Here is a 20,452-nt window from a genome sequence, read left to right as displayed (position 1 = left end):
CACCGGATGCCCTCCAGGGACACCCATGCCCTCCCGCTCTGCCACACTTCCCAGTGTGTGGGCATCACGCCTTTGCTCTTGTCACAGTATTTTTATATCCCAGACTAGAGTGCTCTTTGCCTGTGTGCAGATGGACCCTCAGGGCTGGCGTCTCTCTGAGTGGGACTGGGCTTTGCGGTTTGTTGCAGCAGAGGAGTGATGAGCCAGCCTTGCTCAGCGCCGTAGCATGTTCCCCAGTCGGCTTTGCCGTGGTTGATATTCCTTCCCGCCGTAGTTTTCACTTTGCTGCTCTTTGGAGCGGAGGGGGGTTGCCGAGGGGGGATGATGCTGAGGGCCAAGTTGGGCTGCAGGCAGGGGAAGCCTCGGGGGCTCTGAGGATTATTCCATGGTGAGCCACGGCCCACCCTCGAGCGGCCCACAGAGGGGAACCTTGGTCTGAGGATCATCGTTGGAGGTGGGGCTGGGATGCGGCTCCAGTGGAGCCTGGGGCAGGGGTGCGTGGGGGGCGCAGGATCTGTGTGTTGGTAGAGGCTGCTGGGGAAGCGAGGACCAGAAGGTCCAGTGAGGAGAGGCGCTCCAGGACCTACCTACTCAGCCAGGCAGTTTGGCAAGGCTCTGGTTACCAGTGGCAGGGAGGGTGGGAGGCTGCAGAATTGGTCTGGGCACGCACCCAGGAGGAGTCTACATTTGTGGGGCCAGAGATGCTGGTGCTCAGACCAGGTGGATAGAGGGAGAAGGTGATGGCTGGACCTGGTGCTAGAGTGGATGTGGGAGCCAGCTGGGGGTGTGAATGTGAGAGACGCAGTCCTAGGGGAGGATATGAATGTGCGCATGTCCGTGTTCACATATTTGTGAACAGGTGTGCACCCGGGAGTGTGTGCATGTATGCATTCAGCACCTGGTGTGTATGAACACATCATGTTCCTCTCCTCGGTGGCAGCCCCATTAGACCCCAGGTAGCTGTGGATGCCTCTCCTGTCCTCCTGGGCCCAAGGGAGGGGGCAGGGCCACGCACTGGGTAGGGAGCAGATGAGGCTTCGCGGTGAGGCGAGGCTTCTTGGAAGAGGGGGCTTGGCCCTTCCCAGAGCTGAGGGAGCCCAGGCAGGAGGAGGGGCTGGCACAGATAGAGGCCCTGAGGGGACAGGGACCTGGCCATCTCTAGGAGCAGCAAGGGAGAAGGTGGTGTGGCACGGCCAGCCTGGCGATGGGGTCAGGTTTGGTTTTCATTGATGATCTATGTATCACTGACGTGAGTTTCAGATAACTTAAAGTTAACCATTTAAAGTGAGCAACTGAGGGGCGCCTGGGTGGCTCAGTCGGTTAAGTGTCTGACTTCGGCTCAGGTCATGATCTCACAGTTCATGGGTTCGAGCCCCATGTTGGGCTCTGTGCTGACAGCTAGCTCAGAGCCTAGAGACTGTTTTAGATTCTGTGTTTCCCTATGTCTCTGACCCTCCCCTGCTCATGCTGTCTCTCTCTCTCTCCCTCTCTCTCTCTCTCTCTCTCACAGAAATAAATAAAAACATTAAAAAAAAATAAAGTAAGCAACTGAATGACGCCTAGTACATTCACAGTGTTGTGCGATCTCCATTACCATCTCATTATGAAATATTTCTGTGACCCCCAAGGGATACCCTGACCCCTTGAGCAGTCGCTCCCCACCCCCTCCCCCAGCCCCTGGCAACCACAAGGCAGCTTTCTGTTTCTATGGACTTGCCTGTTCTGTTTCTATGGACGTGCCATTTGTATCAATGGGATCATGAAGCATGTGCTCTTCTATGACTGGCTTCTTTCACTCCCCAAGATGTTTTCGAGGTTCATCTACATTGTAGCATGTCTCAGAGCTTCATTCCTTTCCATGGCTGAGTGAATACATCCCATTGTATGGCTGGACAGTGTTTTGTTTATCAGTTCTTCCATCGATGGACCCCTGGGTTGTTTGTGTCTTTGGGCCGCTGTGAACACGTGTGTGTCAGTGTGGATGTAGGCGTCAGTCTTCCCTTTGTTGTGATGTACACTGAGGAGTGGAATTGTTGTGTCCTCGGGCCACTTGGTTTAACTTGTTCCAGAACTTCCAAACTGGGGTCGGGTTTTATTTTAAATAGGATGGTGACCTACTGATGTGTTTAAAACAGGGGGTGAGACGATTTGAACGCAGTTAATGAAAAAAGGAAAGGAAGGGTTCCTGGCAGCCGTGTGCAGAGAGAGCTTTCGGGCAGGAGAATTGGGGAGGAGGCTGTGTGGGTGCCCTGGTGCGAGATGACAGGGACGGGGGCCAGGGAGGGGGTCGCACGTGGCCCTGGAGGTTGAGCTGCTGGGATTTTCTCCCAGAAGTGACAAGGGGCAGAGGGAACAGGGGGCCTGAGGAGACGCTGCAGTGTCCCCCTTGCCGGGGCCTCAGCTCCCCAGCCCAGCACCCAGGCCCTGCTCCAGCCGGTTCTGGCTGCCCCTGTGGCCTGACCTCACAGCCTCTCTGCCATGTGGCCTGTCCAGCCACCTGAGCCACCATTCGTCTCATCCCTACAAGATCATGGTGTTCGCCTTTCTGGATCCTTGTCTTCGCTTTCTCTTCCCTGGGGGTGGGGCCTGGGCTGGTGACAGTTCCTCCGTGGTGAGGCCTATCCTGGGAAGTGTCCACTGGACCACACATGGTTCTGTGCGGGGCCCGTCTCACCAGGCCAAGTGTGTGGTCCAAGGGCAGTGAGCAGCGAAGGGGCCGGCCCTGCCCTGTCCCCATCCGCGGAGCAGGGGCTGCCCAGGATATGTGGGGGCTTGGGGGGCTCAGGGCGGACACCCAAGGGGCACAGAGTGGGTCTGGACCACAAAATGGCTTTCGTTGTTATTATGTAACTCCATAGTTGTGCTATGTCTAAAAAATGGAGCATAAAGCTATTTTGGGCCCATGGTAATGAGGGCATCTCGCTTTTGTCTTATCTTCCTGGGGCCCCTGCCAGCCATCCTGGGGGGAGGCACCGTTGAAGGAGCTGCTCGCAAGAGGTGGTTTCAACCCAGAACCCGAGCAAGGCCGTGTGTCAGCGTGTGGATGCCTTTTTCAAAAGGCATTTGTTTGCCATCAGCCCAAGGCAGCTGCTGGCGGATCGCCCTGTGGCACCTGTGATACTGGAGGCCCGCGGGCGCCGACCCCCTGGCACAAGAAACGCAGACTTCCGTGCCAAGTCTGGGACCCCTCTCCCCTGAGGCATGGCTGGCACCTGTCAGAAACTCAGCCTGAGGTTTTCAAGGTGGGATAGGCCAAGGGAGATGCAGGGCCTGTTGCGGAAGCAGTATCCCTGCCTGGCTCTCTGCCCGGGCCGAGGGGCCGCTTGCTTCCAGTGGCCGTCATTCCGGCTGGTGATGTGTGTTATCCCCGTTGGTGACGAGATTCAGCATCAGGCTGCAAAGGGTCTGTTCCCTCGGCCATGAATAGAGACGTGCTCGCATGCTCCAGGGGCTGTGTACACCGAGGGGTGTGTTCAGGGTCAGGGCAGAGAAATGACACGGTTCAGAGTTTTCTCTACACGTGCATGTGTAGGGTTTGTGCCTGTCTTAGTGTCCTGGGGCAGCCGTAACAAATAACCACAAAGTATGTGTGTGAGGGGGCTTAAACAGCACAAGTGGATTCTCTCACTCTTCTGGAGGCCAGAGGTCCCAAGTCAAGGTGTTGCAGGGCCGCACTCCCTCTGAGGGTTCCCAGGGGGAGGATCCTTCTTGCTGTTTGCAGTTCTGGGAGCTCTGGCCTTCCTCAGCCCGTGGCTGCTCCACCATAGCCCCTGCCTCTGTCTCCAAGTGGCTCCTTGTGTGTCCCGTGTCTGTGGCCCCTTGTGTGGCCTGTGTCTGTGTCTGCATCTCCTCCTCTTATAAAGATACCAGTCAGTCATGGGATTCGGGCCACTCTACTCCTACGTGATCTTGTCTTGACTAATGTCCTCTTCAAAGACGTCTCCAAACAAGGTCACATTCCCAGGTGTACAGGGGTTACGTGGATGCATTTTTTGGGGTGACACACTTCCACCCACCGCAGACCCTTTGCTAGGCAGGTCCCTTGGCCATCAATGAGGCCCTGGCCCCCCAAGAGGTACAGTGATGTTCCCCACCTTCCATTCAAGCACACGGTGTACCTGGGTCACGGTGAGGCCAGGGGCTCAGCTGAATGTGGGTGGGGGTCTCTGCAGTTTGGGCGCAGAGCAGTGGGTTTTGTGGACGCGCACTGTGGGCCCCTGGTATCTGTGCATAGGCTTACTGTGTCCTAGGCACCATGTGACACTTATTTGTGTGAGGACCCTATTGACTGCCCCACCATCTTGCCAGGGAGGCACTCCCAGCCCCGTGTTGCAGATGGGGAAACTGAGGCCAAGTGATGACAAACTGAACTGTGCTCCCTGGCCAGGGAGTGGCAGACCAGGGGTGGGGCTAGGCACAGACACAGGCCATGTGTACACTGGACACACCCCTCCCCACCAGCCTTACTGCAACCCCGGTGGAGGGGGCTGCATGGTGTCCCCCAAACATATATGTCCAGGCCCCAACCCCTAGAATATGTGATGGAAAAAAAGGTCTTTGGAGATGTAACTAAGTTAAATATCTGGAGATGAGATCATCTAGAGTAGGGCGGGCCCTGAATCCAGTGACTTGTGTCCTTCTAAGAAGGCCACGTGAGGACAGAGGCAGAGATTACAGTGATGCAGCCACAAGCCAAGAAACACCAAGGATGGCCAGGAGCCACCAGTGTTTAAACAGATAAAATTTAGCATTTTCGAGTTAACAGTTCAGTGGCGTATAGTGTATTCACGATGGTGTGGCAGCCCTGTTCGTCTAGTTCCTGAACGTTTTCTTCACTCCAGAAGGAGCCCCTGCCCCCATTAGCCCCACTCCCCCCACCTCTTTACTCTTAGCCCCTGGCACCCACTAATCTACTTTCTGTCCCTGCGGATCTTCCTGCTCTGGACATTTCGTATAAATGAATCATACACTGCGTGGCCTTTTGTGTCTGGCTTTCACTCGGCACGATGTTTTTGAGGCTTACCCATGTTGTGATGTGAGTCAGTGCTTCCTTCCTTTTTATGGCCGAGTGATACTCCACTGTATGGACAGACCAAGTTTTATTTACTCCTCTGCTGTTGGGTCATTTCTACCTTTGGGCGGTTACAAATGGTTCTTCCACAGTTTATACGTTTGTTTAGTTCTGACCTTCGGTTTCCCCCAGTGTTCCTGCCCGATGCCCCTGTGAGCCAGGAATGGATGCAGGAGGCCCTGGGAACGGCTGGCGTCCATCCTACCAAGGCCAGCAAGTGTAGAGCTCTGCCCAGCTGTGGTGGAGCGCCACCACACTACAGTTTAAAGTGTCAGATGTTTGTGGGTGTGTCAGGTTCGGGGCAGTGTTCTCAGTGATAGGCTTGGTGCCAGCTGGACAGAGGACCTTGTGGGGAACCCTGGGACATGTGTTTATCTGTTTGGTGTTTCCTGCGTTGGGACCCTTTGGAGCTGGGATGCCTAAAAGAGCTGTGAGCCCTGGATGGTCAGAGGGGCTCCCGAGCAGGAAGATGCGGGGCCCAGGTGGAGTGAGAGGGTCGCCACCTGACCACCAGCCCCTCAGAGCCCCCAGAGGGCAGGACGGGAGTCAGTGCAGCGACAGTAATGACATCCAGCATCACCTGGAGGGAAGCACAAACACAGGCCTCTGGCGGCATTCTCAGGACCCCCTCGTCCACCACTTTGCAGGAGGAGAGTCCGAGATGACGCACTAGTGACAGCTGTTAGGTCTTGGGCTGGGGTGGATGTATGTTGTTTTCTGTGCTTGCTGGAATTCAATTTCATTTTCACATGAAGGGAAAGAGGTAATGAGGTGCTGTCTGCAATGAGGGGAGGGTAGGTTTCCTGGTGTGAGCCTGGGGTTCAGAGCCTGTCACCTCAGCTTCCCCTGGGAAGGGGAGATGGTGGCATCTGTCCTGGCTCAGGGGAGCCGTGGGTTTGCACGTCCTGGGCTTGCTGTAAAAAGGACCACAGACTGGGGTGCCGGAAACAGCAGGAGTTTATTATCCCACAGAAATCTGAAGTCAAGGTGTCAGCGGGGCGCCCCTGCCTCTGCTGTCTTAAAGGCTCTAGGGGAAGATCCTTCCTGGCCTCTTCTGGCTCCTGGGGGCTCTGGTGTTCCTGTGCCATGTGACCCCAGTCTCTACTTCCATCTCTACATGACCTAGTCCCTGTGTGTCTTTTTTTTTTTTTAATTTTTTTTTTAATTTTTGAGAGTCAGAGAGAGACAGCATGATCAGGGGAGGGTCAGAGAGAGAGGGAGACAGAATCTGAAGCAGCCTCCAGGCTCTGAGCTGTCAGCACAGAGCCCGACGCGGGGCTCGAACCCATGAACCGTGAGATCATGACCTGAGCTGAAGTCGGACACACGCTTAACTGACTGAGCCACCCAGGTGCTTCCCTGTGTGTCTCTTATAAGGACACTTGTTGGTTGTGGGCCCACCCAGACAGCACAGGAAGATTTCTTCATCCCATGATACTTAACATAATTTACATCTGTAAAGACTCTTTTTCTGCAAAAAGTCAAAGTCCCAAGTTCTAGGGGTGGGGGATGCGGACAGCAGCCTTCAAGGATACAAGTGTACCCGCCGCATGTACCTGAGTTGACCCACATCCAGTGCTTAGATAACACCCATATGAAGAAGGGGGAGGCACCAGTTGGATCTTGCTGCTACTATGTTCCTGACTGTCCGGGGCCTCCAACCCTGTTGCCGGCCCGCCCCCCACACCCATCGCTTTATCATGGTTACCTGTCCCTCCCAGCCTAGTGCCCTTTTTGCTGGGGGGGAAGGGGGCTACTCAGAGCTCGGGCTGCCCCTCTGTTCTGACTACAGCAGGCAGGTGTCTATGAGTAGTTTTCCATATGTGAGATCACCTACCACTCCCTAGGTCCCTCAGCCTGAGTTGGGGGGACCTCCTCTCCAAACTCTGTGGGGCCTCTGTACTCCAAGTCCCGCCCTTCTGCAGCTCCATCCAACTGGGGTGTCCCTCCCCATGGTCTCTAGGGAGCCTTCCCCATTCTCACAGAACCCCTCACTGTCCAGATCATTGCATTGGCTTGTTTTGGGGTTTGTGTCCGTCTCTGTCCTGTAGGGGATACCATGGAGTGTTGGGCCCCACTTTGAGCTCAGGTGGCCTCTGTCACCCCAGTTATACAGCTCTCCACAACCCTTCTTTTGTTCTGAACAGGAATTCTTTTCCTGTTCCAGGGGACATTTATGGGGCTACTGACTTCCCTGCTCTCCCATCTAGCCCCCTGCCCTCCCACCTTGCCCCCTGTACTTCAGTGTCCAGCCCCCCTGGGGGATGTCCTCGGAATGGGGGTGACCCGGACTTATCCTCAGTTTGCCTGTGCCCGCATGGACTGATCTCGGCAGAGGGCGCTTCCCCCACCATCCACCTCCAGCTCTGGGGCGCATGTCCTCTTCACTTCTCCAGAGCTGAGGCTACGCCCTGGCTTGGCCTGAGCCTGCAGCACGGTTGAGCTCCTTGCTCTGACGACTGATGATGCAGGAACATCTTGGTGCATAAATCTGTTATTTGGACGATCTCCCTCAGGAGAGCTTCCCAGAAGTGGGATTACGGGGTCAGAGGGCAGGAACGCTGTTCAGGCTCCACACAGACCCTGCCAAGTGACTCTGCAGACACTGCCGGCCACCTGCCTGTCAGGACACCAGTTGTTTCCGCTGTGGCTGCTGCGGGCTGGGTGGATCCCTGTGCCACCTGGCTTTACCCCTCAGCTCTCAGGTGACAGTGGAAGAAACGGAGGCTCAGGAGGGGAGAGCGCCACCTGGGGGGCCCTGGGGCTATGGGAGAAAGACTGGGGCTTGAGCTTTTAGGGTGCTGCCATTGTGGGAGGTTCTTAGCACGGGACCTCCGTGGGCCCCCTCCGCCACCAGATTTCCATCCAGCCAGAACCTGTGAATGAGACCTTTATGGGGATGGGATCTTTGAGACGTCATCAAGGCAGCACGAGGTCTTCCTGGAGTAGGGTGGGCCCTAAACCCAGAGGCTGGTATCCTTACAAGAAGACAAAACAGGGACACACCAGCAGAAGGCCCTGTGAGGATAGAGGTCGGGGTTGGGCTGGCGTGTCTAGAAGCCCAGGGACACCGTGGGCTGTCGGCAGCCACCAGAAGCCAGGAGAGAGAGGCCTGGGGCACATTCTTTGTCAGAGCCGCCAGGAGGACACAGTCCTTCTCACACCTTGATTTCAGTTGTCTGGCCTCTGGAATGGTGCAGGAATAAATTCCTGTTGTTTTAAGCCCTTCAGTTTGTGGCTGTTTGTCATGGCAGCCAGTAAACTTGTTCAGGAGTGGGTGTGGATGGAGAGAGCATCAGGGTCAGAGCCCCTGCTCCTGGAGAAGTACTTCCTCCCCGGGTGCCCTCCACTCACACTGTCCTGACACCCCTCTCCCTCCCCTGCCCCTCTGTTACTAGGCAAGGAACTTTATTAACCTTGTTCCAAACTTTATTCCCAGGCTTCTTCAGCTTAATTAGCTGCACAGAATGAATTGTGGGATAAGCAAAACCCGGAAAGAGCTGCAGTGTCCAAGCGGTTTGGACATATAAATATCAGAGATCTAGATCTTATCAGCACCAGAAAGCAAGTAACAGTAGAACATAGTCATAACTGGCAGCTCCAAGTAACTTACTTAAGCCTGATCTTCTTTAGAAGTTTGCCTCATTCTCGAAGCCCCTCTGGCTGCAAGCCCTCTAGCCCTGTGACCTCCCAGGAGCCTCTTGCCGGGCCAGGGCCGGGCAGCCCCTGTGAGGCCGGGAGAGCTTCCAGAAGTCACAGGTGAAGCCAGCTGCTGTTGGCCCTTTGGACGGGGCCTTGACATGTGCCAGGGCCGGCTGCCCGTCTTGGGATGCTGGCCAACGATGAGCATGCGCTAGTGAGCTGCGGGAACCCGGCACTCAGACACACGGGGTGTGGGGCGGCTCTCGTGCACCGGTCATCCTGTCCCCTGTGGGGCAGTCGGCCTCCTCTCCCGTGGACACCATGACGTGGAACCAGGGGGCAGATGTCTGCAATGTAAAAAGAAACCTCAGCAGTGCAGGATTGTCGGTGGCCTCCACCAGGTGATGGCCGCAGGTGGCCAGCATGTGCAGTTGGCTCTGCTGGCGGCACGGGGCTTGGCTTTCGGGCTGTGTGTGGACCCCGCCTCTCGCTTGGGGCCCTTGTGCCTCCCCTGCCTCAGCTTGTACAAGGCAGGGGTGGCGAGTGATACTAGACCCTCCTGGCCTGCTGTGCCCGGCCCCCTGTGGATCAGACAGTGACATGCTGCAGCCCTGCGGTCAGTATGGGGGTGGGGGGTGGGGGGAAGTCATGCTGCCCGGGGGGCCCTGCTCACTAGATCCCACCCCAGCCCTGTAGAATGTGGTGCTCAGACATGGGCCAGAGGGAGGCACGTGTAGCCAGGCAGCCAGGGAGACCCCACATCTGCGTTGCCGCACGTCGTGTGACCCCCAGGACCTCGGGGCGGGGTTGGCGTGAGGTCATGATGGGTGCTCCCGCGAGCTGACAGGGAGCTGTTTCTTGGGGATGGTCCTCCTACAACTGCTGCTGTGGTGAGCCCCCCGGCCTGGTGAGCCCACTGTGGTGCCCTCAGCCCCTGGGTCCCCAGCCGGGCTCTCGCCACCCCTGTGCCATCCTGGCCTGGGCTCCCGCGTTGCCCTCCCTGCCCCTCTGCAGTGACTTCCCGCTGGAGCCGGCCTGGCCTTGTCCTTTGTCCCTCTCCCCCTGGGCCGTTCTCTCTACCCGGACCCTTACTAGCTTGTTCTTTGAGGGTCCCCATGGTTGGCCCTTCCCGACTGTCTACTTTTTGGGTCCTCACCTGCCCCGAGCTTGGCTCCAATTGGTGCCACCCCAGTGGATTGTGCCCTGCAGCAGTGAGCTTCGTGAGGCTGCCGGGGCAGAGAACCACGAATGGAGAGGTTTTGTTCTCTCACGGTTCTGCAGTCTAGACGTCGAGATCACGGCGTGGGCAGGGTTGGACCCTTCTGGGGACCCAAAGGGGAATCTTTCCCAGGCCTCTCTCCGGCTTCTGGGCTGCGGCAACCCTTGGGGTTCCTTGGCTGTGGCTGTGTCACTCTGCTCTCTGCCTCCGTCCTCATGTGGCCTTTTCCCTGCTTCTGTGTCCTCTTCTTTTTAAAAGATTTTTTAAAAACTAATCTCCACACCCAATGTGGGGCTTGAACTCACCACCCTGAGATCGAGAGTCAAGTGCTCTACCAACTGAGCCGCCGGGCGCCCCGCTGTGTCCCTTTCTTATGAGGATGCCAGCAATAGGACTTAGAGACCCCCTTAAATCCAGGGTGTCCCCTCTCAAAGGTCTTACCTGATTACATCTGCAAAAACTGTTTCCAGACAAGGTCACGTTCTGAGGTTCCAGGCAGGTGTGACTTTTGGGGACTGGGCTGAGCTGATTGCCTTTGGGCTCTTCCTGCTTTGTCAGTCCAGCCGCCAGAGATGCTCTCCAGCACGCCGGTCCGTCCTCCGGCCTGTGACCCTGGTGAGCAGGCATGTTGTTGTGTATTTGGGCAACTGATTCTGGAAATGGTGCCCCTGGCATTCTGGCCCCCAGTCCTTGGCAGCTGGCCACGCTGATGGAGCACGCACTGCTTGTCATCCTCACGTCACTGACTCTGCGCTCTCCGAGGCCAGGCCACTCCACCCTGGACCCTTGGGGCTCCTGCTGGGTCATCCCTGGGGTCCCCGGGATTTGCCTGGGACTGGCTGGCTGTGGGTGTTCCCAGAGAACTCAGGCTGAGGGGTGATGCTGAGTTTTCCAATTCCAGATAGAGCTCTCCATGGTCACTTCCTGCAGGTAGGCACTTGTCCCCGCGGTGCCCACAGAGAGCTGGTGAGCAGGACCCCAGCTCTCTGGGCAGGCCGGCCCGCCGGACAGACACGGGCAGGCAGCGTATCCGTGAAAGGGTGCTGTGGACCGAATAGTGTCCCCCAGATTCTCTCGTCTCCAATGTGCCTGTGTGTGGAGATGGGGTCTGCGAGGAGGAGGCGACCAGGGTGAACTGGGGTCATACATGTGGGGTCCTGATCCAGTAGGACAGGCAGGCGTCCTTATGAGAAGAGAAGAGAGAGGAGAGTTCTCTCCACCCACACGCACCACAAAGGAAGGCTCTGTGAGGACACGGGGAGAAGGGGGCCTTCTGCAAGCCCGCGAGAGGGCTCTCACAGAGGCGGCGCCCTGATCTCTGACTTCTGGCCTCCAAACTAGGAGAAATAAGTGTGTGTTTAAGTGCCCAGACTGTGGTATTTTGTCATGGTGGCCCGAGTTAATACAGAGGGTTATTTTAGAAGTAGGGGGTTAAGGAAGAGCTTCTTGGGGAAGTGACATTTGAGCCATGGAAGGTTCCTGAAAAGAATGAATTGGGTGCAAGGGTCCAGGGGCAGAAAGCGGGGGAGGGCCTTGTGGGCCGCCAGTGGGAGGTTGAGGTTTGCAGGAAAAGGACCTCTGGGTCCCCTTCCTCTTGCTGAGTGACCCCAGGGCAAGCCTGTCATCCCTTCAGCGTTTCAGTTCCCCCACTTGCAAAATGGAGGTGAAGCCATGCCTCCCCTGTCTCAGAGCTGCTGCGAGTCCCCACCCAGGTTTGGCTCCCAGCCGGCTGGCAGGGCCGGGGTCTCCTTCACCGGGAAAGAGGCCCCCTGCGAGCCAGCTGCGCCGCGCTCAGGCCCCAAGAGACCCTTCACACATCCCAGCCGGAACGTCTGCGCTCAGCAACCGCCACCAACAAGGGAAACAAAACGTGCTCACAGAGGACCCTCTGATTCAGCCAGGGTTGGGAATTTGGCAGCGGCAGCAGAGCCTGATTAAAGGCATTCCGAGGCGCACTCGGTGTTTGTGTATCTGGTTCTGTATTTACACTTTGGGAACGAGTGAGGAGGCAGCTGGGGAGTGTCTCAGTCGGCCAGGGGGCCGGGGGCAGGGGTGACTCAGCCTGGAATCCACGCTCGGCCACACGCCTGTGACGCTTTCATTCATTCCCTCATTCATTCAGTACTCCCTCCCGCGCTCGGCAGGCGCGCCACTCCAGTGTACCAGCCTGGCGCTCCCTGCTGCCCAGCCCTCTCGGCCGGCACTGGGTGAGAGCAACAGGCTCGAACAGGAGTGCACCCGTGGCGTACCCAAGGCCTAAATGTCAGAGCTGGATCTACAGAACTCCTAGAAGGGAGCCTAGCTGTAGATCGTCCTGGGCTGAGGAGGTGATGGGCTTTTAGATAAGGAACTACAGTATAAGCCACAAAGGAAAAAGTGATCAGTTGGATTCTGTCAGCATTAAACATTTTTGTGTGTCGGAAGACCATGAGGAAAGTAACAAGACAACCCACAGAATGGGAGGAAGTATTTGCAAACCACACAGTCAGTGGGAGATTAATACCCAGGATATATAAAGAAGTCTTGGAACTCAACAAGAAAGACAGCCTAGGTTTTGTGGGTTTTTTTGATGTTTATTTATTTACATTGAGAGAAATAGAACATGAGTAAGAGAGAGAGAGAGCCCCCAAGCAGGCTCCACACTGTCAGCACAGAGCCCAATCCTGAGCTCAAATCCATGAGTCTCGAGATCATGACCAGAGCCAAGATCAAGAGTCGGATGCTTAACTGACTGAGCCACCCGGGCACCCCAACAGCCCAGTTTTAAAACGAGCAAAAGATTCAAATAGACGTTTCTGGAGAGGTGATACCCAGATGGCCAATAAGCACACAAGAAGTTGTTCCACGTCATTAGCCATTGGGGAAATGCAAATCAAAGCCACTGCAAGAGCAGTGCCACTACCCATCAGGTGGCAGAAACCACGTGTGTTGGTGAGGATGTGGAGAAATGGCCCTCTTGGCCACCGCTGGTGGGAATGTAAAGTGGTGCAGTGGACACATCTGGCAGCTCGTGAATGAGATAGGCACAGAACTACCGTGTGACCCAGGACTCCACTCCTAGCTGTGTGCCTGAAGACTTGAACAGGGGGACCCACATAGACACTTGTACTTGCCTGTTGGTTGGATTCACAGCAGCACCAGTCAACAATCACCAAAGGGCAGAAACGACTAAAATGTCCTTGAGCAGCTGAACTGGTAGACAAATGGGGTCCGTCTGTATCACAGAACATAACTCAGCCACAAAAATGAACAGAGCACACTGACATGTGCTGCAACATGGATACACCTTAGAAACGTGGGGCTGAGGGGCGCCTGGGTGGCTTAGTCGGTTAAGCGTCCGACTTTCGCTTGGGTCATGATCTCGCGATTCGTGGGTTCGGGCCCCGCGTCGGGCTCTGTGCTGACTGCCAGCTCAGAGCCTGGAGCCTGTTTCAGAGTCTGTGACTCCCTCTCTCTCTGACCCTCCCCTGCTCACGCTGTCTCTCTCTCTCTCTCTCTCTCTCTCCTAGAAATAAATAAAACATTAAAAAAAAAAAAAAAAAAAGAAACGTGGGGCTGAGTGAGGGGTGCCTGGCTGGCTCAGTCAGTGGAGCGAGCGACTCTTCATCTTTTAGCCGTGAGTTTGAGCCCCACGTTGGGCATGAAGTTATTTTTTAAAAACAAAAACAAACAACAGAAAAAGTTGTTAAATGAAAGAAGCCAGTTGCGGAAAGCCTCACGTTTCGTGATTCCATTTATGTGAAACGTCCAGATCAGGCAAATCCGTAGAGGCTGAAGGCAGGTTGATGGTGGCTGGGGCTGGGGGCGGGGGGTGGGGGGAGGGAGAGGAGGAGAAGGAATGACAGCTGATGGGATGGAGCCTCCTTTAGGACGGAAATGTTCTGGACCTGCTGGAGGTCACGGTTTCCTGTAACATCGTGTATGATAATGTAATGTATAACAGTACGCCACTGAATCGTACATGTTAAAATGGCTTATTTTACGTCAAGAAAAAAGTCCAGAAAGACAGAAAAAGCAGTCACGGGCCTTCCTGGTTGGTCACTGGTGCATGCACAGCTGTCTCCCCTGGAACCCCAGGTTTCCAGTCCTTCCCAGAGAGGGCAGGGGAGGCATGGGGGAGATGGCATGTGCCATGGGCATGTGGCATGAGTGCTCACGCTGCTGGTGTCTCAGTGGCCACAGGGCGGGAGCTGAGAGTCCTTGGTTGGAGCCAGCGGCCCTTGGTTCTCCTTTCCCGGGGGTAACTCTGCCTGGAATGTTTGGAGCCCATCCTCTGTGGCCTCAATGAGGTGTCCACAGCACATGTCACTCGAAGTCATCTGTGCCATGTCAGGCCAGGTTGGTGAGTCGGGCCTGGGAGGGGCTGTCTGCCCTCCCCAAACTCACTGCCTCGTGCCTGAGCTGAGACTGGGGGGCCTCTTGGGGTCAGGCCTTGGAAGGAACCTGTGGGGATGTAGCCACACGGACTGGGGTATGCATACCTGTCAGGGAGCCGTGGCCTCAGCAAACCCACTGGCAGCTCCTCGTGACTCAGAATCACATCCTTTCAGGGGTTCTCGGGGGCTCCCTCCATATGCCCCCAGGGCTGCTGGGATGCTCGGAGAACCTGCCAAAACTCTGGTCCTTTCCTCTCAGGGAGCATCCCCGAAAGGTGGCCCAGACAAGGGCCTTTCTGTGGTCGGCACAGGGCTTCGGGCCAGGTGTGTGCACCTCCTGGGGTCTCGCTCTGTGCTCTGGTCCCTGGATTGTCTTGCACTCGAGAAGGCATTCACTCGCTACCTTCCTCTCATGGGTGGTTTTTTGCCTGCACACTTGGCAGCTGGCCCTGTTCCCTTGGGCCTCAGTTTCCCTGGGAGGGGGCAGGTAGTCCCGTGTGGATGCAGAAGAATCATCCCTGCCTGGGACTCTGAGTGCATCCAGCAGCTGTTTCTACACTCACGTGTTCAGACAGCAGGTTCCTCATGTGGATACCAAGCTACTCCCTCGTGCCAGCGTCCTTGTGGGGCTGACGGTCTGAGGAGAGGAGACAGGCAGGAGGTTTTGGACAGCGGGCTGTGGAGGAGGTGATCCCATGGAGGTGAAGTGCGTAGTGTTGGGCTGACCCAGTGGAGGAGGGAGTGAGGCATCATCCTGCTCGGCCATACGGCAGAGGGCCAGACCACGCAGGCCTTTTCTTGGTGAGAGGGGGAAACTGAGGTCTCCTTGGAGCACACAGCTCCTCCCTGGCCCTTGGCCGTATGGCCCCCAAGCCTGCCTTGGCTTTGCAGGAGGACAGAGCTCAGCCTTCAGCTGCCTGCCCCCCTTAATCTCATTAGAAGGCCAGCCTGTTGCCATGGCAATTGCTGGGAGGGGTGGAGGGTGGGGGGAGCCAAGCCCAGCTTTATCTAGAGAGAGAGGACTGGGAGGGGCAGGCAGGTAGGGGTGCGTCTGCATCCTGTGGAGGGCCCTGGGGGCTGCCCTGGAGAAGCGCTGTGTTTGTTGTGGCACACCTTCCCAGGGCTCCTGGCCCCCATTCCCCAGCTCTGTGGCTCCCACTCAACCAGGGTTGAAGGGAGGTGTCCCTCCGGGGTGTGGACGTGGACGGCCGCGGGGAGAGGGGGTTGTGCGCTGCGCCTGAGGATCAGCAAGATGGGGCTGGGAGAAGCTGGGGAGGCCACTGTTTACACAGGACTCCTCAGAGGGAGTGGTGTCAAGGTGGGACAGGGGAGCAGACTTTGTGTGGGGTAGTGGGAGGAGGGGGCCCAGGCATGAGATGGGTCAGGAGGTGGGGGTGCCCCGCCTGGAAACAAGGGGCCCCGGGCTGAGGCAGGACCCCAAAGGGGCTTTTTGAGTCTGGGTGTAGACTGGTGCTCTGACTGGAAGCTGAGAGGAGTTGGTGTGCTCGTATCCACGATGCCACGTGGCCTCTGACACTCTGCGGTACCAGCCACCTGCTGGTCTGTGGGGTCACGCAGGGGTGAACTGCCAGCAGTAGAATCTGTGCCCTGCTCAGCAACCTCCAAGCTGGGCGACCTCAGGCAGTCCCCTTGCCTGCCAAGCCTCACTTTTCACATCTGGAAAGTGGAGTGTGCTGGTGCTCCCCACACAAGGCCCATCTTAGGGTTGAATTGTATCCCCTCCAAAAGGGGTGTTTGTGTGTTTTCTCCAGAACCTGGGAATGAGGGTCTTTGCAGATATAATCAAGGGGCTCAAGATGAGATCATTCTTTTTTTTTTTTTTTTTAATGTTCATTTATTTATTTGGGGGGCAGGCATGAGAACAAGCAGGGGAGGAGCAGAGAGGGAGAGAGAGAATCCCAAGCAGGCTCCACACCGTCAGTGCAGAGCCAGACGTGGGGCTCCATCCCACAACAGTGAAATCATGACTTGAGTCGAAATGAAGAGTCCAACGCTTAACCCAGGCCCCCCCCCAGATTATTCTTGGTTAGGGTAGGCCCTGAATCTGGTGACAGGTGTCATATAAGGGAAAGGAGAGGATATTTGAGGCAGACACAGGGGGAGGCCACGTGGGGACAAAGGCAGAGACTGAAGAAATGTGTGGCCACAAGCACAGGAACACTGGAGCCACCAGGACCTGGGATAGGCCTAGACAGACTCTCCCTTAAAGCCTCAAGAAGGAAGCAACTCTGCCCACACCTTGATTTTGAACTTTTACCCCCTAAACTGTGAGACAGTAAGTTCCTATTGTTTTAAGCTACCCTGTTTGTGGTCAGTTGTTATGGTCGCCCCGGGACACTAAAGGTGGGACGAGTGTGATAGCTTAACTCTGCTGGCACTTGGGGAGGGCTGTGTGCTCATGAAGGGGCTCAGGGACACCTGGGGTGCCATCTGAAATGCTTGCAGTGGGGAGATGCTGAGCACACGGTAGCCAAGGTCTGCACTGTGCTTTTTGGCCACCCATCGTGGCCCTGCCGGCCTCAGCCCTGACGTACCTGTGACCCCAGCGTCTGAGGCTGCTTGGTCAGTGGGTTCAAACCTGAGAGCAAGCGGGTTTGGGAGACATGGTCTTGGAATATTGTTCTGGAAGGGTCAGTGGCTGGTGAGGGGTGAGGCAGATGCGTAGCAGTATTTACTGGGGATCCAGCCTGACTACACAGCGGCCTGGCACTGGACACAGTGTGACCAGCAGACCGTGAGCCTTGGGGACCTGCTTGCTGTCTGGTGGGGACCAGAGGGGAATGGTGGACGGGATCATGGAGCAAGGGCGTTTCCAGTACAGCAGACACTATTAGGCAGATTGGGAGGCTTTACGTGAGTGGGGTTTGGGTCATCCAGGGCTGCTGCCCCACTGTCACTTTCTTCATTTTGCCCCAGGAAGGCAGGGGGGTGGCTTTTAGGGGAAGCTGGGTGACGGATGTTGGGGTACTGTGTACTGTCTTTGCAGTTCTGTAAATCTAAAACTTCTACAGTGAAAACTTTATTAAAAACAACAAAAACGAGCGCGTGGGTGGCTCAGTCGGTTCAGTGTCTGATTCTTGATTTTGGCTCACATCATGATCTCACAGTTTCATGAGTTCAAGCCCTATGTCGGGCTCTGCGCTGGCAGCATGGTTGGGGTTCTCTCTCTCCCTCCCTCCCCCACTTGCGCTCTGTCTCTAAACAAACAACAACAAAGCCAGAGGCTGATATGATAGTGACTTGGGGGGAGGGTGCTGCTCCTTCAGTGGGGTGTCAAGGAGGCCCCTATGGGATGGGCATGGAAGGGGGGCCATCACAGTCCAAGGCCCTGGGGGGGCAAAACCTCAGGGTGCTTTGGGGCCAAGGAGTGGGGAAAGCAGAGGTCATGGGGAATGGGGTACCCACACACACTCAGCTTTCTATATCTGGAGTGGGGTCCACTCATAATCGGGGAGCCAGGACTCAGACCCTGAGCTATCTGACCCACAGGCCATAAGCAAGGAGGAGCCCTGGGAGATGCAGGTCTCCTGTTCTAGCAGGTGGCCTCCAGCATGTGACAAGCTTGTCTGGGCCTCAGTTCTCTGTCTGCACTGCCCTTTCCAACAGCCATGAGGATGAGGTCGGGGGAGGAGAAGGCATCCAAGCCTTATTTTGACTCTGAGCCTCTAATATTTTGGGGAGCTGTGTTGGCCTCCTGAAAGGTCCCGTGTGCCTCCAGATGGGCCTGTCACTGACTTGTGAAAGTCAGCCCCTGAGAGCAGGAACAGTGGTATTCATTCCTTCATTCACATGTTTGTACACTTGTTTGTTCCATGAGCAGTGCTGCTGAGCGACAGGCCCTGGCTTGGATGCTGAGTTTATGGAGCTCTATCGGCAAGGTTGGGGGCATGTGCCGTTGTGGGGGCACGGAGTGAGGGCTGCTGGGTGGAAGGATGCATGAGAGACTGGCTTGGCAACAGGAAGAGGCATGAGCTTTAACCTTCAGCAGCTCATCAGGTCCTGCCTGATGGTTTAACTCTGCTACCCTTCCTTCCTTTGGACCCTCTGAGGCAGCAGGTCCTTGGGCAGAGCCCCAGGCTGGCATCTTCTCACTTCAGTACTCTGCTCCTGGGGGCTCCTGGCCAGGCATGGGAGGGCAGGCAGCTCCTGCAAAGCTAGGGGTTCCCCAAAACCACACTCAGGTCAACTAGAAGGACTGGACTTAGGACTCACTGGAAGCTGTCACACTCACAGTTACAGTTTCTTACAAGTGGAAGGACCCAGATTACAATCGACAGAGGGACAGGGTGTCTGGGGTGGCATCCAGGAGAGTTCCATGCGTGGAACTTCTGGTTGTCTCTGCTCTGTGGCGTTGTGTGGACGGCTCGTGCTTTTCCCAGCACCGGAGCGTCACAACACGCACGGTGTACTGCCAACCATGGGTGCACCCCTGAACCCCGGTATCCAGGGCTGTTACTGGGCTCCCTCGAGGGACCTGGCCGACTGCCACATGGGTGACCTTCATGTCCTGTCCTTTGCAGGGGGTGAGCTGACTCCATGTGGCTCAAGACCCTAAATCACACTGTTGGCACAGACCGCCTGGTGTGGCCCCAGACCCCAGGCAAACGAAGGTGGTCCTGTCAGGCAGGACGTTCATAGGGCTTCTGCCTCCCGGGAGCTGGGGACAAAGAGTTTGTGGACTTTCCTACGTAGCCAGTATGCAACCAAGGACAGGCACAGGGTCCCCCAAAGGAAGAGCAGGGCCCCACCCAGCTTCTACTCCAAACCCAGACCGTCCTATAGCAAAGGGGAGGTCGGTGGGGGGAGGCCATTGCTGGAAAGAAAGGCTCCGATAGAGGTGGGGCCTCGGGGGGGGCTGGTTTTGCAGCAGCACGTGAGTCATGAGCATCCTGTCAGTTCCCGGGGCTGTAGATCGACCCAACGCCAGGCTCTCTCTGTCCTGGAACATGGCAGCTTTGTGGAGTGCTTGGACAGGATGCTGGGGTCCCAGAGCTGGCAGTTCAGTCTGTGACAAAAATGCATGGGGTGTAAGCACTTCCCGTGTCACATGCCAGGCATCCCACACACTCTTGGACAACTAGGAGGGGGAAACCAAGGCCAAGAAGGGGGCCACATGGCTCTTGAGATGTGGGTGCAATGCAGGCTTGTGCCATGAGGCTCTGACACAAGGGAGCACGCGGAGTGTCTTGGGTCTGCGATGGCTTGTGCGTAGGCAGGGCTGGGGGTCCCACCCTAGTTAGTCTCCCCTCCCCCTGGCTGGGGGCTGGCCCGTTTCATCTTACATGACTGTGGGGTGAAAGGGACACAGCGCAGTCTTCATGGTGAGTGTCTCCAGCCATTGGAGACAGACCCTGGGCTGAGCCCTGCAGACCCCAAGAACCGCCCACGAAGGATGGAACAAGGTCATTCTCGCTTCTGACCCCACCGCAGCCTGCAGGAAACAGCTGTTTACCTGGGTGAGGTGCTCTGCTGGGCGGGCAGCCAGTTCCCGAGCCTCACTTCCCTCTCTAGTGTCCAGGGCCCCCCAGGAAGCAGGGGCCGGCGTGGGAGAGAGCGGGGCGGCCGGGCAGCCAGCTCACGGAGCTCTGCCAGGAGCGGTTTGTGAAGGAACGCGAGCCGGCCTTGTTGTGTACACAGTGTCGACCCTAGCAACCGCCCCCGCAGGGGCCAGAGCAGACGCCCACCCTCCCTGCATGCCCAGCCACCAGCCCTCAGACACAATGCCTGCCTCCCAGAGCGGGTGTGACGGGCATCGTGGACCTCCAGCCTTCAGCCCTGAGGGCCATTAGTGGCACTGACCATGTCAGGGGCATATGCTGTTGTTCCCAGGAAAGTGGAATCAGCTGTTGGAGGGCCACGAGCCTCACTCACTCCGAGGCAGCCGTGGCCGGCCAGGGAGCTGGGCTGCCGGTTCTGAGGTGTGGCCCAGTGGGACAAATCCCCACGTGAGTGACGGGGAGAGAGAAGCCTGTGCAGGCATTCGGCCATCCCAGATGAAGGCCCTCCGCTGGCCCCAGCTCCAGCGAGGCCGGCAAGACAGGCAGATGGAGCCTGCGGGCCTGGGCAGGACCCTTTCGAACTCAGGCGGGGTCTGGCAGACCGTTTGCCCTGTGTGTGCTGCCG

The 20,452-nt window shown here is 56.8% G+C and overlaps 1 protein-coding gene across 8 annotated transcripts in view; it reads left to right on the top strand.

Annotated features, from left to right (window-relative positions):
* CRTC1 (CREB regulated transcription coactivator 1) overlaps nt 1-20,452 on the top strand; it is a 77,505-nt gene that overhangs the window by 21,222 nt on the left and 35,831 nt on the right. The window lies entirely within an intron of this gene.

The sequence above is a fragment of the Hyaena hyaena genome, unplaced genomic scaffold (genome assembly GCF_003009895.1).
Source record: "Hyaena hyaena isolate Hyena2069 unplaced genomic scaffold, ASM300989v1 scaffold_30, whole genome shotgun sequence".
In the NCBI taxonomy this organism is placed as follows: Eukaryota; Metazoa; Chordata; class Mammalia; order Carnivora; family Hyaenidae; genus Hyaena; species Hyaena hyaena.
The sequence above is the reverse complement of the archived record's forward strand: the minus strand, read 5'-3'. Positions and strand labels throughout refer to the sequence as shown.